Source organism: Sapajus apella, unplaced genomic scaffold, assembly GCF_009761245.1.
Source record: "Sapajus apella isolate SASKATOON/1434 unplaced genomic scaffold, GSC_monkey_1.0 scaffold3, whole genome shotgun sequence".
Taxonomy (NCBI): domain Eukaryota; kingdom Metazoa; phylum Chordata; class Mammalia; order Primates; family Cebidae; genus Sapajus; species Sapajus apella.
In genome coordinates, this window is record NW_022436943.1 from 52515154 (window position 1) to 52538175 (window position 23022).

At 36.5% G+C, this 23022-nt stretch overlaps 1 long non-coding RNA gene across 1 annotated transcript in view; it reads right to left on the minus strand.

Annotated features, from left to right (window-relative positions):
- LOC116529562 overlaps positions 1–21983 on the minus strand; it is a 25958-nt gene extending 3975 nt beyond the window's left edge. The window contains exons 1-2 of the long non-coding RNA XR_004259548.1: positions 21920–21983; positions 2840–2988 (exon numbers count right to left, since the gene is read on the minus strand). This is a non-coding gene — a long non-coding RNA (uncharacterized LOC116529562). The remainder of the gene's footprint in view (positions 1–2839; positions 2989–21919) is intronic.
- Positions 21984–23022: the final 1039 nt, after the last annotated feature.

Below are 23022 nucleotides of genomic sequence, written 5' to 3' on the forward strand. Positions count from 1 at the left end.
GTCAACCTATGTACTTTCAGTGGGGATCCTATCAACACTAAATGGACAAAAATTTATCTTGAGGGAAAGAGGTAAAAAATAAAATGGTATCTTCTTCCACATGAAGCACAGATAAACATAAAGTTAGATAAATAACAAGTATATCTCCAGTGTTCAAATTTTGCAGGGGTGCAGTGATTATGAGGTAAAAAGTGTCTAAAAAGGCTCTTTATGAGATCGATCATGAAAAGTTGCTGAGAATCCTTTCTCTAAACTATATCTGAGTTTTAGTTTTCAATTTCCAAACACCCACAAGAGATCATTTCTGCCAATCTCAGACACGACTTGCCTTTGACCAAAGTCAGAATTCTCTTCTACCACCACCATTTATTGAATGCCAAGCCTGTTTAAAATTGCATGGCAGAGCCAGGCGCCATGACTCATGCCTGTAATCCCAGCACTTTGGGAGGCTGAGGTGGGTGGATCATTTGAAGTCAGGAGTTCAAGACCAGTCTGGCCAACATGGTGAAACCAAGTCCCTACTAAAACTACAAAAATTAGCCAGGTATGGTGGCACGTGCTTATTGTTCCAGCTACTTGGGAGGCTGAGGCAGGAGAATTGCTTGAACCTGGGAGGCAGAGGCTGCAGTGAGTTGAGGCCATGCCATTGCACTCCAGCCTGAGTGACGGAGTGAGACTTCATCTCAAAAATATACATATTACATGCCAAACACTGTATTGTGTTGTGGGAAAACAGACTTTAAATAACAAGAAAGTGGATGTATCAATTCCCTACTAAACCAAACCTTCAATGGTTCCCTAATACAATGTAAAATTATAAAACCCAACCCAAATTATGACATGGCAGGCAAGTCCATAAATCATTGCCTCTTGTCTAATTAGACTAACTTCGCCTCAGTTAATCTTCCATCCACTCAGAAGCTTACTGGAAACTTTGCACCCCCTATTACCTGTGATTACAAATCCCTATCTTCCCATGTTTGATTCTTTAACAGGTGACTTCCATTGAATGCCCTTATAAGCCAAGTCAATAATTCTACCTCTTCAGGAAAGCAAAGTTGTCATTCCTTCCTCTGTTATCCCAAGTCACTGTATAAATACATTCATTAGATATGGTGCATATTTTTAAAATCACTCTGTTAATTATGTACTTTCCTTTGAAGATATTTCATTATCCTGTAACTTCCATTGTTCAGCATAATGTTTTTGACATTCACCCATGTTTTCATGTATATTAATTGTTCATTTTTTTAAATTTTTGAGTAATATCTCATTGTATGAGATATTACTTTGTTATACATTTATCCAGTTAAAATCACTTGGGTTGTTTCCAGTTTTTGGCTATTAGTAAGAAAGCTGTGCAAATCTCGTAATGAAAAAAAAATTATGTGCTTTCCTGTCCTATAAATACAGGATTCCTGTAGGGCATAGAATATGGGCCTATCACAACCATAGCATATGACATAGAGATTGCTAAATGGATAAATTAATGTGAGTAAAATTAATCAAGTAGGGAGTTATTTTTTAATTAAGGGGACTTTGGAAGATTTCATGGAGGTGGTAGTATTTGGATTTGGGTGTAAAAATGTCTCTACTTCCAAAATACCCTATTAAAATGATTTTAAAATCCCTCCTGGGTTATCAAATACTTTAATACTTAGAGTGAGAATCAGAAATTACAGACATCTTCAGCAAAGCAGGGAAGAAAATCACCTCTTTTTTATACTCAGAAGCAACTGTCATTAATATTTTAGACATGTTTTCTTTCAGCCTTGTGCTAAGCATTTTCCTCTACATAATTGAGATAATATAATTTTATAATCTACCTTCCTCACTTAATGTTACAAGTATTTTTATCATTAATAAACATTACAAATGTAATTGTTAATAATTACATTCTATTTCTTCACATGAGCATATGTAATACTTTACATATTCATTTTCATAGTACTGGATTTTTAGGTGGTTTCCAGTTTCTGCTCTCATAAATAATGCACATATTTGTTCATAAATATTTATTCCCGTTTGTAATTGTTTCCTTTGGATGCATTCCTAGAAATAGAAATAGTGGGTCAAATGGTATTAGAATGTGAAATCTTTTGAGAAATAATGTGCAAATACTTTATAGAAAGCTTGTAGCAGTTTATACTGTCACCAGCAATGTGAAAGTCTAGCTTTACCATATGATCCAGCAATCACATTCCTAGGTATTTACCCAACTGGTTTGAAAACGTATGTCCACAGAAAAACACACATGTAAATGATATGCCAGTCTTATTTATGATATCCAAAAGCTAAAAGCAGCAAAGAGGTCTTTCAGTAGATGAATTGTTCAACAAACTACATGAAGTAAATTTATATAATGGAACATTATTCAAGAGTAAAAATAAATAAGCTATTTAACCACAAAAAATATGTGGACAAATCTTAAATACAAATTGCTAAGTTAAAAACAAAAGGCAATCTAAAACAGCCACATTCTACCTGATTCAATTATGTGGATTTCTGGAAAAGGTAAAACTATAGCAACAATAAAAAGGTCAGTTTTTGCCAGAAGAGTCCTGAATAGGTAAAACATGGAGGATTTTGTAGGTAGTAAAACTATTCATTATGATACAGTAATGGTGGATACATGACACTTTGTATTTGGCAAAATCCATAGAACCTTACAGCACAAAGAGTAAACTTTTATGTATGCAAATTTTAAAAATTATTTACAGGTTCAAGACACTGCAACATAAGGCAGCTGTGAAAAAGGATTCTGTTTCATACATTACAAATGTAAGCATTTATCATTAAATTGGACAGGTATCATATCTGCCCAATCAACAGTACTTACCTTAACACAGTAGGTAAGAAAAAGGGAGCAGGCCAGGGTGGGTCCTGGATTTCTGGCTTTTTGTACATTTCAAATGTATGAAACAGATCAGTTTTAAGTGGTGAGTGGAGGAAAATGCTGACCCAAATAACTTTGAAAATAAGTAGATGCTGCAGAAAGGCAAAATAAATTGTACCTAAGTGCTGTGCTCTAGCTGATAAAGTTGTTTTCTACAGGGATGCAGGTTAACAGTTCTGTTATTATCAAACATTTGCAGATGCTCCTAGACTTACAATGGGGTTACTTCTGGATAAACCAGTGTAAGCTGAAAATACCATAAGTTGAAGATGCATTTAATATGCCTACTGCTAGCCCAGGAGAAGATCAAAATTCAAAATTTGAAGTATGGTTTCTAATGAATTCATATTGCTTTTTCACCATCATAAAGTTGAAAAATCTTCAGTTGAACCATTGTAAGTCAGGGACTGTCGGCATACTGAAATTGAACAAGTAAATAGATCTCAAAGGTAAGAGTCAAGCTGGACCAGGAGTTTACATTGAGCAAGGGGAGGAGGCTAAAATGAGCCACAATGATGACAAATAAAGAATTTATTAAAGATTAAAACATAAAAGAAAAAGAAGTTGTAATGTTAAGATGATGTATACAGTTTAATACCATATTGATATATTTTAATACCCAGAATATCAAATGCTATTTATAAACACATGTATGTGTAATAAATATTTTAAAAACATGAAATAGAAGAATGTACAAGTGCATGGCTTCTTGTCTCTGATGAAGGAAGGAAGAGGGTGAAGAAAACAGATAAATACTAAATGGGATTTTAACTGTTTCCATTTTTTAAAAAGTCTGAATCATGTATAAAAATGTTAAGTTTTGTTAATAATTGGGCAGGGAGTATAGAGATGTTTTTATGTTACACTATAATTTTATGTATGTTTGAAATCTTTATAATTAAAAAAGTAATTTTAGTAATCCAAGTGATTGATTAATGTACCTACATGAGAGTAATTTAGCGTTTATCAGTAAAGGACAGGTGTCATAGCTGGCCAATCAACAGTATTTACTTAACACAGTAGGTAAGAAAGAGGGAGCAGTGCAGAGTGGGTCCTGAATTTCTGACATAAGCAGCTGTGTAGAAACAGGTACCATTCACAGAGATAGGAATGGACGAGGTAGAATGAGTTTGGGGTGAGAGAGGATCTCCTATAATGTTGGGCATAATTCAAGGCTCGCTACAAACACTCAGTAAATATTCTCTTTACTAACTTAAAAATAAATCCTTGGGAAGCAAGCACAAAGACATTATCAAGACCTCATTCTCATCCTTTTAGGTATTTGGATTATAATGGGTCCTATATACTCGTCACAAGCCAAATGAACTAGGTAAGTGAAAATAGGGGAAGCATTCCCTCATCATCTAATTATGGACATTATTAGACAAAAGATTGCAAGTGAATCCTATTCTGAACTTTAACAACACTCTGGAGGAAAGAGCTCTTACATCTCAAATGGCAGAATATGGCTTCCCTTTTTTTAAAAAAATCAATAGATTCTCTGGAGAAACAGTAAATGACTTCCTTTTTAGAAGTTCATCACTAGTTTTCCCTCTATACAGTCTATAAAATCATAGCCAAACTGATCATGTTGAAAAGAAAGCAACAATCACATAAACCAACAGCCTGTCTTGAACATGAAATGTCTGAGATATTTGCTGTTTATTGTTAGAAGACCTTTCTAACCTAGCTCAGCTCCCACGGAGTCCTGGTGGCCACTTGACCACTCTGTGGCCTCACCTTGTTTCTCCTTGACTAGTGCCAGGTGGAAATGATCACCACAACATTTACCACATTATCTTGTGGTTATTTGTTTTCACACCTGATTTTATAATTATTAGACTACTTGGGAACAAGAAATATTAAAGGGTTAGTCAGGCAGCCTCTTGGGACATGCAATCTCTGAGGTATAGTAAAACAAACCTGGAGCAAACTGGAAATATGGCCCTCATTGGATTTTATTTATTCACACTAACCTTACACAGCTACAAAATGGAAACTGGTCTTACTGCTTTGGAAGGAGATGGCATACCTGAGTGAAAGGTTAAAATGTTCTTCAGCAGACTTACTCTCTGTCTGTTAGGCTTTGTTGCTACAGGCATGTATAAATTACAGCATCCAGTCTGGGCCTCACCATCAATATGGGATGACTAGCCAATTGAGCACTATCTGGCATCAGCAAAATCAGCTACATCCCCAGACCAAACAGGGCGTGACTTAGTTCTATTGACTAAAATTTGTGTCTTTATTAGCGTATATAACATTTAAACTCTTCAATATGATCACAATAAGGTAGGCTAATTCAGAAAATTATAATTGTAATACAATTTCAAATAAGTAAAATATTTTGTAGAACATGTAATAAGTCCTTTATGTTACACATAAAAGTTTTATCTATTGAATGTTTCTACCCACCCTGCTAAATAAATATTTTTTTAAGTAAAGAATATTTTTAGAAGGATTCAAGTTCTCAATCTGGCTATATCGGTCATCATGTGTGTAATCCCAACCCTTTCCCTAATGCTGAGCACAGTGTCTAACACTTAGAAGGTATCCAATAGGTTTTTGATGCATGAAATAGGTAATTAAACAATCAATATTCAATATCTGCTTACGCTTCAGTGTTAGAACACTCGCTATCTCCTGTGATAGTCCATTTATTGTAGCATAGCTGTGATTGTTAGGGGAAAATTTAATTAAATATCTATTGATTTTGAATCTCCCAATTATTGGACATATTCTTAAGTCATATTGATCTAACTTTATGAACAGATATCTCTATAGATAAAGGACCCAGAACTCAATCATGAGTCCTAACTCACAGAAAACACAAAGACTCTACATGACAACATTTGAATTGTAAGCAAGACTTAGGTGAACTTTTTCATTGCCTTAATTTTCATACACATGTTTTTCAAGAGAAAGGAAAAGCAGCAGATGTTTTCTAGGCTTTCTGTTTGATAGAGATGAAGACTTTCTTAAAAATGGTGGAAAGAGAACACTAAATCCAAACTTCTCTTACTCCAAATAGAGTGGGGAAGAGAAAGGACACTAACATTGATGAAAAACCTACTAGCTGCCAACTGTTTTACCCACATCATTTCACTGGATCCTGATGCCTACTCCCTGAGCCATATGCTATTGACCTTTTTTAAACATGAGCCATTAGGACTTAGAGAAATTAACTGATTCATTTAAAGCCACACAAAGGAGAGCTGGGCACCCAGACTTTGTCTAAAGGTATACACAGTATATTGTCCACTCTATGATAATTGTCTGGGTTCAATGTCATTCATATTACTGTGTATTCTTCAACATGACAGTCAACTTGCCTACCCATCCCTATATCCCAAGAAGAATGAAAAGAGGGACTTTTAACATTATTTCCATAATGATATTTTAAAGCTAGAAGAATTAAAGGAAAAAAACTATCAACAGATTTCATGGATATTATCAAACTCTAAATCTGTGTGAGGCTTTAAATGGTAGTAGTGGTTTTCAATCTCAACATGTCTTCAGGATACACAGTTTCAACAATCTCTTATTTAAAGGGGCTCACTGTAGTAGTGATTATCAGGCAAAGGGAGCACCAAGGGCTTGGGGTGGGCTTAGTTCTTAAACAAAATTCTTTGATAGTTTAGATATGCCTCCCTAGAAAGCATACCTCTTTAGAGCTTTTGAGAATCATTGGAAGGAAAGTAAATGATTTGGTCTTTAATTCTGTTGTTTGTTTTCTCCAGAAAGAAAGACCAATCAGGCAAAATCATGTCACAGATGTCAAATGAATGATTTACTTTAAAACTTATCGTGTTTCCTACATCCATAAGTCTCATTGCAAGTTACTGGTCAGAAGCATCAACACCACCTGGTAGCTTGTTAGAAATACAGAGTCTCAGGCTCCATCCTAGTCCTATTGGTTCAGAAGTTGCATTTTAGCAAGATCCGCAGGTGAATCTTATGCATTTCAGCTTTGAGGAACACTGACTTACACCACTTCTAAACACTCTCCTCTTCTCTCCCTGTTAGTTTAAGTACCCCCCAAATGGGTTCCCTTAACAGCTTACAAGTCCTTTAACATAGCAGTTATGGCATTGTATCAAAATTGATTTTTTGAAAAATCTATGTTTTATGCCCACATGTAAGCTCTTCAAGACAATGTCAGTGCCTTCCATATTCCCCACTATATTGTTGGAACCTAACAGTTGCCTGAAACAGAGTTTTCAGCAAATATGTAGGAATCCCACAAGATTGTGATCTTTATAAGATCAAGAACCATAATAATAACTTAATTTTACATTTCAAAAAAAACATAAAGAGTGTAATTAGATAAATGCTTGAGGGGATGGACACCCCATTCCGCATGATATGCTAATTTCCTATTGCATACCTGTATCTAAACATCTCATGTACCCCATAAACATATACACCTACCATGTACCCACAAAAATTAAAAATGAAAATATTTTTTAAAAGAATCACAATATGGGTATTTTGGCACCTTTAAAATGTAGCAAGGGTCTAGCACAAAATAAATGGTCAATTTGTGTTGAATTCCTTAATTTATGCCTGATTCATACCAGAAAACGGAAAGGACTGAAAACATAATGATTTTGCCAAATGCCATTTTTGTGAAGCCTCCTTGATATCTTCTGGTCCTAATTCTTGCATTAATTCCCTTCTGTTTTCAAATCACATTGTTTGTTAATAATACAAATGAAGTAAAACTTGAATAGTTATTTTCAGTTTGTAAAATAACCTTATCTTCACAATATCATCAATTATTGGATCACTAAGAAATTATGTCCTTGACAGTTAAACTATCAAGTTCAACTAAGTTTTTGATAACTAACAAGTCAGATTCAAAGAAATGATGTGATTTTTCCTGATGTCACAATGCTGATAGGTAGTAGGTTCAAGAAGTGATATCAGATCTTCTGACACCATGTTTTTTCCCTCTATACCACACTAAGCATTGTAATCAGAGGGTATCCAAGATTTAAGAAAAGTTACTCAGGCATCTACTGGCACTCAGTTTTAGTATTGCATTCAACGAAGTATAGTAATTATATCTCGGACAAATTTGTCACTCTGGTTGTGTAGTGCTTTCTTTGTTGATGCATGCATTTATTTATTCATCAATTCATTCCACAACTTTTTCTTGATTTTTTTAAACAGTGTCAGCCCAATAGTGGTCACACTCCATTTGTCTAGTTGAACTGATTAGCTTCCTTTGATAAATATTGACAATTCAGGTCTCTGAGATCTACTGGTAAAAGAACTACATTTCCAGATGAATATTATAAAGTCATCGAGCATTAGAACTGGCAGACGCCTTTAAAGATTATCTCCTCAAACCTCTATTTCTGCCAGATAAAAAGGCTGAGAGCCAAAGAGGGAGAGTGACATGCCTAAGTTCACATTACAAAATGTTTATATAGCTTTTCCTGTGAGAACCTGAATTATCTGTTGTATATGTTTGCACTGATCACAAGGCAGGTAGTTTCCACATCCCCATTTAGCTTAGGCATAGAACCAAATAATTTTAAAATACCCCCAAAGCCCTATATAATAGTTAGATGCCTTCTGAAGCCTGCAGCTAACAATGTACTCGTATTGCCGATCCTAAGAGAAATTTGTAATGACTGGGAGGGATGGATTGCCACCTGTAAATATCCAGGACACATACTCATCAAGGTCTCAACAAGAACATACATGAATAATTAATAAGATAGTGATTTGTAGTATCATGGTCGTAGATAATCTGGTTCCTAAAGAGAGGTTAACTGAAGTTGTTTTTCCTTTTACAAGGCAACCATAAGGTGGATTCCAGTGTTTTTTTATATCGTTTGTGGTATAGTTTTGGAAGTTGAATCCTCAAGAAACAATTTTTCTTCCAAAGTAAACATTGATTTTTACCAGACACTATATTTAAAATGGTATTTAAAGCTTTTAAAGAAAGAGACACAGGTATAATTATGTAGTTTCTTCATTAACCTTTCTTATTAATCTTGTTCTTTTCCTTCTTTTTCCACAGTATATCTAAGAAAAGGTAACTCCGGCTCTTTCTATAGTTTGATTTAGTATTAAAATATCAGGGTTATTTACAGTTTAGCTCTGCGATTTTACTTGACATCTCTGTTTTGTTCTTCCATCTATCTGTAGGCTGTGACCTATGTCTTTACCAAAAGGCAGCAAACAAGGAGAAGAATCAAAAGGAAGGAAAGCACTCAGTATCCTCCTTTGGGTTCTTTTCCCTAAGAAAAAAAATTATTTCCACCTCTTCTATCTAAAACAGAGAACATCTGAGATACATAATCTTATTGTTTCATGTGAAACTTATAAAGATATGGACCAATTGCATCTCTTGCTCTCTTTTCCTCCCTACCCAAAGGAAAAAAAGATCACTTTTTCCCCTTAAATGAAAGCTGTCACTTTGAAAAACCTTTTGAAACTTGTCTATTTCTAAAACTAAACACATGCCTATGTGATGACTCTGTAATTCCATTTCTCAGCATAGGTAAATGAATATATTTGCCTACCAAAATTTGTATTGTTCTAAGTTCTTTAGAGAAACAAATCAATAGAATACTTTATCTGTATGTGTATAAATATATGTATATATGTATGTGGTATATGTATGTATGCACATGATTTACTGTAAGGCATTGGCTCACACAGTATGGAGGCTGAGAAGTCACAAAATCTGCAGTTGGCAAGCTGGAGACCCAGGAGAGTAGATGGTATAGCTTCAGTCCAAGTCCAAAGCCCTGAACCAGGAAAGCCAGTGGTGTAAATTTCAGTCTGAGTCAGAGACTTGGAAGTAAGGTGGTGACAAGGAGGTTAGGGGAAGAGGTATACAGATGGACTCCCTGAATTGCAAGAAAATGAAGATGTTTATGTCCTATACGAATGCACACCAAATGGTGACCTAGGCAGAGAAATATGTTAATAATCAAGTGGATACTAGTGAGCTTCTCTCCCCAGCCACCCTTGTCATTGCCTAATGGGCTAATGACAAAGTGGCCATGGTGGCAGAAATGGAGGTTAAGCATGGGCTCAGCAACATGAACTTCTACTCAACAAAGTCAGTCCGGCTCTGGCCACTGCTGAGTGCCCAGTCTTCTAGCAACAGAAACTAACACAGTATCCCTAATATGGCACATTTCCTTGGGGTAGGTTAATTTCATTGGAGTGCTTCCATCATAACACGGGCAATATTTTGTTCTTACTGGAATAGGCATGAATAGATATTCACTTTCCTTATACATAATGCTTCTACCAAAACTACCATCCATGGAATGCCTTACCCACCTTCATTATTACACACAGAATTACTTCTGATTAAGAAGCTCACTTCATGGGCAAAGACGTTTGGCAGTAGGCCCATGTTAATAGGATTCACGAGTCTTATCTTGTTCCCCACCATCTTAAAGGAGACAGTTTGATAGAAACTAAAATGTCTTTTAAAGATTTAGTGGCAATACAAACAGCAGGCCAAAAAACCTGTTTCTCAAAAGGAAAGTAATCATCTGTGAAGGAAAGCAGGAATCTGTTCTGTAATCCCAAGGACTTGTGCTGCAATGCAACTATAGAGGTATGCCAAGGATGCAAGCAGCATCCCTATGTAGCACTGACATTTTAAGAAGAATAATATCTTCTAGCTCATATGGCCCAGGTGGCAGGACAGTTTGCACAGCAGCCTGGACCTGTTGCAGAGCCTTCTTTTGTTTCAAACTCCACTCAAAGTATATGAATTTCGAAAGATTTTATTTATAGTAGCTAATAACTAAAATAATCCAAATGTCTATCTATAGCAGAAAGGATAAATGAAGTGCAGCAAATTCATAAAATGGAATACTGTGCAACAACACAAACAGAACATCTACTGCAAGCAATATTACCATCAGATTTCACAGACAAAGCAATGAATGAGTGAAAGAAGACACCTACAAGATAGGACACACTATTTTTTGTATAATTCAATTACATGAAAGTCAAGAACTAAACTGTGGTGATAGTAGTCAGAAAATTTCTTACCTGATTTTAGGGAGGTTGGAGCAGGTATGGACTTCTGAAGTGAAAGAAAGGATCCCTCTTGGGTATAGAAAATATTCCAAAACCCCTTCATGATAAAAACCCTCAATGAACCAGGCATTGAGGGAACAAACCTCAAAATAATAAGAGCTATGTATGACAAACCCACAGCTAACATTATACTGAATGGGGAAAAGTTATTATTCTTCTTCATAACTGTGATAAGGCAAGGAAGCCCACTCTCACTACTCCCCTTCAACATAGTACTGGATTTTCTAGCCTGAGCAATCAGGCAAGAGAAAGAAATAGAAGGCATCCAAACTGGAAAAGAAGTAAAATTGTCTTACTCACTAATGACATAATTATATACTTAGAAAACTCTAGAGATTCCTCCAAAGGGTTCCTAGACCTGATAAATGACTTCAGAGTTTCAGGAAACAAAATTAATGCACAATAATCAGCAGTACTTCTATACACCAACAACACTCAAGCTGAGAACCAAATCAGGAACTCAATCTCATTTACAATAGCCACAAAAAAAACCCATAAAATACATAGAAATATATTTAATCAAGGCTAAAGACCTCTACAAGGAGAATTACAAAACACTGATGAAAGAAATCATAGATAGGTAGGTGATGAACAATGAGAACACATGGACACAGGGAGGGGAGCATCACACACTGGGGTCTGCCGGGGGGAAATAAGGGAGGGACAGCAGGGGGTGGGGAGATGGGGAGAGACAGCATGAGGAGAAATGCCAGATATAGGTGATGGGGAGGAAGGCAGAGAATCACACTGCCATGTGTGTACCTATGCAACGATCTTGCACGTTCTTCACATGTACCCCAAAACCTAAAATACAATTAAAAAAAAAAAACAAAGAAAAAATAAAGAAATCATAGATGAACGCAATGAATAAAACATCCCATACTCATGGATAAAAGAATAAATGTCATTAAAATAACTCTATTTCCCAAAGTAATCAACAGATTGACTGGAATTCCTATCAAATTACCAATGTCATTTTTCAAAGAATTAGGAAAAAAAGAAACCTAAAATTTATTTGGGACCCAACCAAAAAAAGCCTAAATAGCCAAAGTGATCCTAAAACTAAAGAACAAAGTCAGAGAAATCACATTACCTGACTTCAAACTATGCTATGAGGTTATAGTACCAAAATAGCATGGTACTATTATAAAAACAGACAGAAAGACATCAAAGGTACAGAAAAGAAAACCCAGAAATAAAGCCACAAGCCTGCAACTATTTGATCTTCAACAAAATCAACAAAAATAAACAACAGGGAAATGAGAATTTAATCAATAAATGGTGCTGGCACATCTACAACCATCTGATCTTTGACAAACCAGACAAGAACAAGCAATGGGGAAAGGATTCCCTGTTTAATAAATGGTGTTGGGAAAACTGGCTAGCCACATGCGGGAAGCTGAAACTGGACCCCTTCCTTACACTTTATACAAAAATTAACTCCAGATGGATTAAAGATTTAAACATAAGAACTAACACCATAAAAACCCTAGAAGAAAACCTAGGCAAAACCATTCAGGACATAGGCACAGGCAAGGACTTCATGACTAAAACACCAAAAGCAATGGCAACAAAAGCCAAAATAGACAAATGAGATCTAATTAAACTCCAGAGATTCTGCACAGCAAAAGAAACAATGATTAGAGTAAACTGGCAACCAACAGAATGGGAAAATATTTTCACAATCTATGCATCAGACAAAGGACTAATATCCAGAATCTACAAAGGACTAAAACAGATTTACAGGAACATAAAACAAACAAACCCATTCACAAGTGGGTGAAGAATATGAACAGACAGTTTTCAAAAGAAGACAAATATGCAGCCAACAAACATATGAAAAAATGCTCATCATCATTGGTCATTAGAGAAATGCAAATCAAAACCACATTGAGATATTATCTCATACCAACTAGAATGGCGATCATTAAAAAATCTGAAGACAGTAGATGCTGGTGAGGATGCGGAGAAAAAGGAACACTTTTACACTGTTGGTTGGAGTGTAAATTAGTTCAACCATTGTGGAAGACAGTGTGGTGCTTCCTCAAGGACCTAGAAATAGAAATTCCATTTGACCCAGCAATCCCATTACTGGTTATATACCCAAAGGATTATAAATCATTCTATCATAAAGACACAAGCAGATGTATGTTCATTGTGGTGCTATTTACGATAGCAAAGACCTGGAACCAACCCAAATGCCCATCGATGATAGACTGGACAAAAAAAAAATGTATGGTACATATACACCATGGAATACTATGCAGCCATAAAAAACAATGTATTCGTGTCCTTTGTAGAGACACGGTTGAACCTAGAAATCATCATTCTCAGCAAACTGACACAAGAACAGAAAACCAAACACTGCATGTTTTCACTCATAGGCAGGTGATGAACAATGAGAATATCTGGGCACAGGGAAGGAAACAACACTCACTGGGCCAGGTAAGGGGGTGGAGGGGAAAGGAGAGGGGGACATCTGTGGTAGGCGGAGAGGAGGGGAAGAGATAACACCTGGAGAAACGCCTGATGTAGGCAACCGGGGAGATGGGCGTGGAGACACCAAACCACCATGGCATGTATGTACCTATGCAACAATCCTGCAGGATGCTGGACGTGCAAATGTACTCCAGAGCCCAAATACAATTAAAAATAATAATAATAATAATAATAATAATAAAATAAATGGTGCTGGAAAAACTGGCAAACCATATGTGGAAGAATGAAATGGGACTCCTATCTCTCACAAAAAAATAAAAATTAAAAAAAAACCTGAAGATTCATGACATAATTATAAGATATAAATTTATAAAATTCCAGGACAACCTAGGAAAAAAAATTTCTGGACATTGACCTAGGCAAAGAATCGATGACCACGTCCTCAAAAGCCATTGCAACAAAAACAAAAATAGATAAATAGGACTTAATTGAAGTAAAAACCTTCGGCACAGCAAAAGGAATAATCAGCAGGCTAAACAGACAACCTATAGAATGGGAGAAAATATTTACAAACTGTGCATCTGACAAAGGACGAATATCCAGAATCTATTATAAATAAATAATTCAACAAGCAAACAACCAAATAACCCCATTAAAAAGTGAGCAAAGGACATGAACAAACACTTACCAAAAGAAAACATTCAAGTGTCCAACAAACAAATGAAAAAATGTGCAACATTACTAATCATCAGAGAAATCAAAATTAACACCACAATGTGAGAGCATCTCACACAAGTCAGAATGGCTATTACTAAAAAGTCAAAGGACTGTTAGAAAGGATGTGGAGAAAAGGGAATTCTTATGGACTGTTAGTCGGAATGTAAATTAGTTCAGTCACTGTAGAAAACAGTATGGGTATTTCTCAAAGAACTAAAATTGCAACCACAGTTTGACGCAGCAACCCCAATCCTGGGCATATACTCCAAGGAAAAGAAATAATTTTATCAGAAGGATACCTGCACTGTGAGTTTATTGCAGCACTATTCGCAATAGCAAAATCATGGAATCAACCTAAGTGTCCATCAATGTTTGATTAGATTTTAAAAATGTGGTATATATACACCATGGGATGCTATGCAGCCATAAAATGAATGAAATCATGTCCTTCACAGCAATGCAAATAGAGGTAGAGACCATTAACCTAAGTGAAACAACTCAAAAATGGAAAATCAAATACCTCATGTTCTCACTAAGTAGAAGCTAAACAATGGGTACACATAGACACAATAATGGAAATAAGAGACCCTGAGGACTCCAAAAGGGGAGAGTGTGGGAAGGAGAAGAGGGTTGAAAAACTGCATATTTAGTATATGTCTAGTATTTGGGTTATAGGTTAACTAGAAACCCAATCCTCAACATGAAGGAATAGACCCATGTAACAACACACACATATAACCCTTGAATCTATAATTTAAAAAGAAGGAGAATATTCCATATATGAAAACTACTAATTTGTATGTTAAAGACTTGTGTATGGGGTCAGACATGTTGGCTCATGCCTGTAATCCCAGCACTTTGGGAGGCTGAGGCCAATGGATCACCAGGTCAGGAGATTGAGACCATCCTCGCTAACATAGTGAAACCCCATGTCTGCTGAAAATACAAAAAATTAGCCAGGTGTCGTGTCATGCACCTGTAGTCCCAGCTACTCAGGAGGTTGAAGCAGGAGAATCGCTTGAACCCCAGAGGCAAAGGTTGCAGTGAGCTGAGATCACACCACTGCACTCCAGCCTGTGCAAAGAGAGACTCTGTCTCAAAAAAAAAAAAAAAAAAAAAAAAAAAAAAGACGTGTATGTTTCTATACCTCAGTAAACATTTTGTTTAAATGATAATTGACTCCTTCCTCCCACAGCTGGGAATTGCTGGAATTATGAATATACTAGTGTTTCTAGTCTTTTGCTGTTTCTCTAAGCCACCATACCCTATGGATTATCCACATTTTTTTTAATAAGGGAATTCCTCTTAGGAAAGCATGCATCTCAGCCACAACAAAATATTTCAAAATTAAATTTAAACATACCAAAAAAAACACAACATTTTAACAAAGAATTGTTTTCATTATATATGCAAATTCAGGGCAGATGTGTTCAGAGAAATAACCCAAATCCAGCCACCACTTGACAAAAAGTAAAACTGAATAAGCATTTCCGAAATACTGTAATGATTTCCCCCAGGCTCCTAGTCAAGACTGACAACAGAATTGCAGAAACGCTATGAGAAAAGTCTCTCTGAATACATGTGTAGAATTCTCAGTTAGTGCTAGGTGTTGAGAAATTTGACTCAACTGAGAATACTCAGCTTTGAAGTCAAGGAGCAACCTTTAAGGGAAAAAGTTAAGTCCACTTTGGAATGAACCATTATATCCTTACTTATTTACATGCATTATCTCATTGAACATCTTTATGACCAATAGCATTATAAAATTTGACTTAGAGACATTAAACAACTTCTCCCCCAACATTATAGGCTGCTTTGTTGGGAGCCCTAATTGGAGCCGTCACTATCTAACCTTCAGATTCTGTGACACTGTACTTCCAATCTGACTGTTGGCTTTCTTAGTGTTGTTTCCAGACTGAAATATTTGGGAAGGGGCTTATAGATTGCTCAGATTAGTCATGGTATATTTTCTTCCATAAAGGACATGGCATCTTCTTGCTTTATTCTCCCGATGAAAAATTTATTATCTACTCTGTAACAAATCAAATAGAACTAAAACTAATGCTTTATATAATTCACATGACTGTTGTATTATTTATCATGCAGTTCCAATGTGTTCCCCTTTTTGAGAACTTTGGTGATGAAAGAATGGGCATGATGCCCAACTTCAATGCCATGTACTGCTTTTAGGTACCTATTCAAGGTTAATTATGGTAACCATTATGGTAGTTCACCTCTAATTTCAACATACAGCTTGTTCCTATTTCTTAACTGGCTCTCCTCCTGACCTTGAAATTTAGTAGAACTAGATTCTGGAAATTAGTTTGCAGCCACCAATACCCCACTCATCAGCCATCATGGGCATGTTTTTTTATGCAGAGCTTCCCAAGATGATCTACAGGTATTAGAATTGGGGGAAAATATGCTGTATTGAAAGCACATGAGAGCAATGTTTGAATAAATTTGAAAATTGCTAACCTTACCAGGTTTTTCTTGGCTCTCCATCTGCCTTTCTCAAGTAAGTTGTGGACCACAAGTTACCCAAACAGACCTGAGGTGGTCTAAACGGTTTTATAAGTTATTTGCAACTGGGGATGCTTCTTCAGGGAACCAGTCAGAGCAGGGCATCACAGTTGCAAAGTTGCAAAAGACTAGGCATGATGGGCACTCAAGAGGTGTTTGTTTCCTTTGTCTTTCCAAATAATCAGGAAACTCTTTAGAAATCTAATTACATTAACTAAAGCCCTAGTTTATGTAGTAGAATAGCTATAGATAACTCAGACACATTTTATATCAATAAAACTTATTTTCTAATAAATAACATAAGTATCAATTGAGGGCTCAGGTTATTAAAGAGGAAAGGGAAGGAATGGGCCTTATAATAGAAACTTCTGCTTTCTCAGAAATAATGAGGACAATCTTGGACATTTTCACCACCTCAGATATGGTTTGGCTGTGTCCCTACCCAAATTCAATCTTGTAGTTCCCGTAATGCCCATGTGTCATGAGAGGGACCTGGTGAGAGGTAATTGAATCATGGGAGTGGTTTCCTCCATGCTGTTGTCATAATAGTGAGTGGGTTCTCATGAGGTCTGATGGTTTTATAAGGGGCTTTTCCCCCTTTGCTCAGCACTTCTCTCTCCTGATGCCATGTGAGGAAAGGCATGTTTGTTTCCCCTTCTGCAAGGACTGTAAGTTTCCTGAGGCCTCCTTAGTCCTGCAGACCTGCAAGTCAATTAATTTCCTTTATAAGTTACCCAGCCTTGGGTATTTCTTCATAGCAGCATTGGAACAGACTAATACAACCTCTCACTCATGCCTCTGCTGAGGAAAGATTTGTCTAATTAATGGATCAAGAGAGCAAGTTGGTCAGCCTCTGTGACTCACCACCTACAACGTGAATCATGCTTTTTTCTCTGTTCCTGCTTCATTGTGACAAGGTCAGTAGTGTAGAGATTTCCTGCCCTGTGATGGAGGGCAAAGTTCATTTAGGAGGAAGCACTGAGAGCCCATTTTGCTCTCTAGCCTAAGTCATATGTCTCAATGTACATTTGCCAGCAATAGGGCTTATATTTTAAAAAGATTTTTTGTGTACATGTATATGGCACACATATTTCAGGCATCTAATATGTTCAGATAATTCTAAAGAATACCAGAAAGAAAAATGCCCCTACCACTAGGCTTAAGAGCTAACACTAGCAATACAATTGATATTCTTTGTATATACTTTTTTGTTCCCATTCTTCTCTCACACATTTCCTATCCCAAAGATAACCACCACTAAACTTTGTGTGTATTATTTTACTGAATGTTGTCATACTAATACAAAAGAATTCCTTAACAATGTCAAGGGTTTTCTTTCATATTATAGACTTTATATGTGAAGAGTACCATATTAAGATTCTTATAAAATGTTTCTTTATTGTGCTCAATATTATGTTGTCAGGATTTACTCATATTGATGGGTGTATTGCTAGTTCATTCACCTTATCATAGTACTCTCACAGATTAATATGCTGCATATATATGATGATAAATATTTAAATGGCTTCCCATTTCTCACTATCATAGATAATACAGCTATAAATATTTTGTGACATATTTCCATGTCCACATATATGACAGCTTCTCCAGGATGTGCGTCTCAGAAGAGGATTACTGTGTCATTGGTAAGTGCATTTTTATTGTTAGTATATATTGCCAAAGCTCATTTGGGTCCCAGTTCTTCATAGTTTTCTCAGTTATTGCCAATCCCATTGAAAGGAAGAGAAAAATCAATACTTCCATTTTCCTCTACCTAAGGTCAGCTTTCTTTCTTCTTTTTCTATCTCATAAATGCTTAATCATTCTCTAAGTCTCATCCAACTTCCTCTCTTCAGTGAAAGCTCCTCTGAACCCCACAGAGGTGAGGCGATCACTCCTTCCTTTGAGCTTCACAGATGGCTCTTCTGCATAGGACTTGTAGATTACTGAATCCTATAGAAATTGCTTTGCCTATATATCTATGTGCAAATTTCACAAAGCCATAATGTGCACAAGAGAAACCAAACAGAAGACTCCAAAAGAGCACACTATAGTGACATTCTATCCCTTAATCAGTTCTTAATCACCCACCAATTAGAAAGATTACCCAACAGTATCATGCTTGGCATTGCTTTTGATCCATATTAACCTGTCTCTTCTAGGACACTTAGGCTCTTTACAGAAGATGAGGTGAAAAATTTTATCAACTACATCTACTCCTACAAACACACAGGTGATCCATAGTCCTACCCACAATCCCCTTGCTGTCTACTTGACCATATGAGGAACACATGTGAAACTATTATAATAAGAAAAATCCATGTGTAGAATTATACAATTCTGGAGTTTTTACAGCTATTAATAAAAGGGGCTCATAGGTGATAGCAACAAAATTTCAATTTGATAAATAAGAAACTATCTTTTGAAGTGATGCTTCACCTCATGTTACAAAGCCAAATAGCAAAGTCAGAGTTCATGTGAACTCATTTTCTTTAATTCAGCATATATTTATAGATCACTCAACCATACCACATTTCTACATATGTGTTAATTAAGACAAACCCGAGGCATTCAATTTAATTAAAACTAATTTCTTATAGATCTCTGTGAGCATTGCCATATTAGGTATACGATAGACTGTGCCAAAGACATTATAATTGCTAGAGTTTTCAAAAAACTTATGTTTCATTTGGTGATGGTAAAATACAAAAATTGTGACATTGGGGTGTATAACAGGATATAAACTTGGAAGTTTTTATTAAAGCAGCAAGATGAAATAGATAAAAAGTTCCAAGATGGGGTTCTGCGTCACCTGCAGAAGTTTCAGAGTAAGTCTGAGAGTCATATGGACCTAAAACCCACAAAGATGTTAAAAGGGTGATGAAAGAATAGAGATTAGAAAGAATGTTTTTCTGGAAAATATTTATTTTTAAAAAGCTGTGCTCTGATGCCATCCCTTCCTCCCCTACTCTCACCTTATTTTACCTTAAGCTTAAAGAGAGTTTCTCTGGCTGAAGAGAATGTTCTACACATTCTGGAGAGAATTTAGGGAAATGCTGTGGCCTAATGAGTAGCACATGCCTGGAGAATATTCAGCATATTCAGGTATAGCGCAAGGTGAAATGGCCTGCCATCACAGAGTGGGAGTAGGGGTCTGGAAAATCACTGCACCTCCCTCGGTATGAATTTCAGTCTTCGGATGCAGAATCTCATTGGAAAGGTCAGTCATTTAAATATAGATCCTGCCAAAGGGGGCTTTTGCCAGAGGGCAAAGACATCCATACATCCATTGAGCGTATATTGAGTAGACTGCTGGAAATATGAGTTTAATGTGTATCAGGGTTACACTGACCAAGAGTTATGACCCTTCCTATGCCCATGACATCCTGCTAAAAGAAATTCTGTGGGGAGGCTCCAAAGATCCCACAGAAATATTCATCAGAAAAAATGTTAACTGAACTCATCGGACAGGCTCAGATAAGAAGCATTTTCACAACTGGCCAAATCAGAATTCTCACCTCTATCCAAATTCTCTTCCTGCATTCAATGCAGGGCAGGCTGTCAATTCAAGCTTTAGAAAACAGGTGAACACGCAGTAAAGGAGGGAAGGAAGGTGAGTGAAAAGAGGGGGCTACTCATACCCCATCCTCCCAAACATAGACTGGCCTACTTAGGTTGCCCAACTTAATGAATGGGTTAGGGGAAGATGTCTTATCTTTCAATGAAGGCTATAATATTAACTTCTAGATTATCACATTGAATTCGACATTTACTAGACATTTCTGACTCATCTGATTTTGATATACAGCGTGATTGGATAATTTTCTATCATCTATTACCTATTATCTAAGAATGCCCAAAAATTGATGAAATCTGCCAACATTTTCAACTAGTGGCCTGGATAACTGAGTAACTGAATAACAAAGTTAAAGTTGAAGATCAAAATGAAGCTGTGTTTTGATGCCACTTTATGATTTATGGTTGTTCAACACACCAGTTACAAATTTTACCAGTGACAGGTACTTTAAATGATCTCATTTAATTTTTAAGATGGTCCTGCAAGTTGGATATTAATATAATCACCTTTAAGAAGTGATTCAGAGAAGCTGAGTAATTAACCTAATTAAATGCATTATGCCATGAGTAACTAGAACTCTTCTCACAAAAAACTAGAGCATCTGTATAGCTCTAAAAGCCATTTGTCTTCTGCTGGGTTCTGGTGTCAGATGATAATACAGCAGAATGAAATTAATTAAGTATCACAACATTTTATAGGTGCAACCTGAACAGTATGTCTCATCTGAATATCAAATCTGAAAGACAAAACATATACTCTCCAAAAGAAAAGTCTTAGAAAGACATGTAATCTTAACTAAAATCACTTGAAAAGGCATCAGAGAGAAATTGCATTTGTGATGGCAAAATGTCTTAAAATTTTCTTCTCCATTTTTTTAACTTATTATACAGTCAGTTGCCTTCAATCTCTCATCTCTGCTCTCAATATAGCCAAAACTCTCTTCCCAAACTCAGGGAATCTACTGACTTTTCTCTCTAAAATCTTTGACTAGCCTATCGGGTCTGTGATTTCCACCAAGGACAAGTTCTTTACTCTTCATAATGATAATAAAGCAAACATTTTGTCCTTACCCTCATCATCACAATCAAAATGCCGAGAAGGGTAAAAGGTGACGGTAAAGAGAGAAAGGCCATTAATATTATATGTTAGTACATTCTATCACCGCCACATATGGGTTCAGATAATGGGAACTTCTATTTGCACTTCAGTAATTGAATGACTTCAAGCAAGAATAGCAATTACACATCAAGCCTTAAAGTAGAGGATGAGCTTGGACATGCATAATATTAGCATATCAACATTTTGCCTGCTTTCCTATTCCAAATGCTGAAAAGTTGAAAGGAGGGTGAAGCAAAGCCAAATCTAAGTATTCTCAAGCAAGACATTTTCTCCTACCTTTCAAAGGTAGTTCCTGAGGAGAGCAGCCATCCCCAAGTGTAAACTCTATGAGACCTACAATCAGTTTCCCTCTAATTGAGCATTTTCTTTCCTTAGATTTTGGAAGAAGCATGAAAATGATTTACTGATTTAGGAACTGGGTGGAGTAGACCACTAAAAGACAAATCAAAAACATCTGGAATGAACTAGTTGCGAGAGAAAAGAAAGAGAGAAAAAAAGTAAGGCTTTCAAATGAAACAAAGTACAGATGATTCGGCCAAATTTAAGCCAAGCCAAACACTCACATTGAACATTGCACTTGGGTCTGTTTCAAGAGCGGGAGCCGGCAAGAGGGAGCCTTAGCCAACACTACATCAGAGGCACATTGTGGATGGAGGAAATGAGTTTAGTCAAGCCAGCTGTGACTTCAAAGGGGCTGCTCTCCCAGGGAACAGTGAGAAAGGGTTCCCCCTTCAGTGAAGACTGCAAAGTTCAGCCAACACCAACCCAAAGGGAATGGACTCCAGGAAGGGGCAAATTACATTCAATGTACAAGAAAGAATATTTTCCTTCATGAAGTGGCTGTGACAGTCTGAAGATGAAGGAAAATGACAAAAAAGGAAGATGGGAATATTCTGATGCTCCTTTGAGGACTGTCGTCCTGTGTGCATAATTATAAAATGGGGTATTTGTATACACATTTGTGCTTGCATAAGGTTGCTTTTAAACTTAAACACCTCCTTGCAAGAATCATGTTTCCAAACATGTGGGAGGAGGGGACACAGGATTCTTCCCTGCTGATTGCCATAGTTTCTTCCCTCCTTTGTGCTTCTAGAAAACTACACATTTCTTTCAAATTATTTACTTCACACAAATTTACTGAAGAACGGAGGGGTAGACCCTTCATATATAAAGACAAAGAAGATAGTCTCTGTTCCAGTTCAAAAGAAGAAGCTAGACACATAAACAGAAGATTATGATATTGAATGATAAGTCTTGGAGCGGTAATCCCAAAGTGAGATCACATCACCAGCAGCAGCAACATCACCGGGAACTTGTTAGAAATGCAAATTTGCAGGCCCCAACCTAAATCTACTGAATAAGAAAGTTGAGGTTGATTAACAAGCCCTCCAGGTGATTCAATGCTTGCTAAAACTGGAGAACAACCTTGATAGCGGAGAGCAAAAGGACTTTGGAGCAGAGAGCTAACACATCTGAGCTAACCTTGAGAGCCTCTGCTATCTGTAAATCACTCTCAATCTCTTCCAGATTAGATTCTAAACAGGTGGCTCTGGCAATTCAAGGATGATACACACCTGTATGTCTTTGCTCTTTAATTAAGTTATAAGATCTTTAAGGATGGAGGCACATTCTTCTTTTATGTTTCCTTTTTTTTCTCCTCCTACTT